The following is a 1,233-nucleotide window of genomic DNA, read 5'->3' as shown; positions in this document are numbered from 1 at the left end:
AGATAAGACTATGGCAGTTTAATTTTCTGGAGCATTTTTCAACTTTTTGGCTTTATTTTAGTTCTGCCACAATTGCAAATGGGATGGACTGAAAACAAAACACACTCTAGGACGCATCGTGGAGCAGCAAGGGTGCATTGCCTTGGGGCCCAGGTTGGTTTGTGGAGAGCAAAGATTGGATTAAGTCTAGGTGTCTAATCATCCCTTTGTCTGTTTTTAAAAATACCATAATTCAAGTCCTAGAATGCTATGCAACAAAGGGGTGGCTTGTTTGATTTGCATCAGTCAGTAACTCTCCAAACTGAGGTGAGGCGGAGGCCTCTCGTTGGCTGCACAGTGGTCAGAGGGAGTGGGCAGGAGGCGCCTCGGGAGGAGTTGACAAAGGTCCACCACTGGGACACATTCACCCACCGCAGCCAGGAGCCTGCTGTCCATCTGTGGCCTGGAGACGAAGATTGAACTGCCTTCAAGTTGAGTCCTGACCATTTTCTCATCTTCAAGAATGCCTGGGGCCCTCGGTAGAGCCAGGGGACTTCAGTGTGACTGGGCCTCTGTGAGAGCAGGACCTGGGTGCTTTAGCCTTTGGCATGCCTGCTGCCATCCACTGTCCTCACCACAGTGGGAGTGATATTTTAAGCACAGATGTTCAATTATGTCACTGGTTTTATGGAAGTCTGGGCATCTCCACAGGGCCCACAGGGCCTGACAGGGGTGTCCTGAGCTTGTCTTTTGACTTATATCTCAGGTCATTAAAGCTCTTCTCTGAACTGTTGTCCTCTGCTCTGTTATTTCTTCTCCTTTTTCTGTTTCATTTATATTTCGGATCTTAGGTGAAGCATCACTTCGATAGCAAATCCTTCCCTGACCCTCTTGAAGGTCAAATACCTTTGGTGAAAGGTCTCATGTCTTTGATTAAAACCCTTGTAGGTTTATTTCAATGTTTTGCTAGCCCATGAGAGCCAAGATGGCATTTTGTTTATCATTTTACTTCATGGCTTGGTAGCAGCTTAATTTGTATTCTTTGAGAGGGATGAAGTGATTCTCCTCCTTCCTAAATCTACAGAAAAAAATCTAGTCTCCAAAGCTTCCATCTGGATACCCACCTTGATTATTTTTTTCCATAATTTTATTGATAAACAAATAGCAGTGAGACAGTTTCAAATCAAATTGGTAGGACAGTTTCAATAATCAACACATTGCATACATTCTTTTTTTTCAAAGTTTTATTGATAA

The 1,233-nt window shown here is 43.8% G+C and overlaps 1 protein-coding gene across 1 annotated transcript in view; it reads left to right on the top strand.

The window, feature by feature from the left end:
* The window catches only part of Nell1 (neural EGFL like 1), a 990,534-nt gene that overhangs the window by 516,433 nt on the left and 472,868 nt on the right, over window positions 1-1,233 (top strand). The gene's annotated exons all lie outside the window — the stretch shown is intronic.

This window comes from Octodon degus, unplaced genomic scaffold (assembly GCF_000260255.1).
Source record: "Octodon degus isolate 3935 unplaced genomic scaffold, OctDeg1.0 scaffold00159, whole genome shotgun sequence".
NCBI lineage: Eukaryota > Metazoa > Chordata > Mammalia > Rodentia > Octodontidae > Octodon > Octodon degus.
The sequence above is the reverse complement of the archived record's forward strand: the minus strand, read 5'-3'. Positions and strand labels throughout refer to the sequence as shown.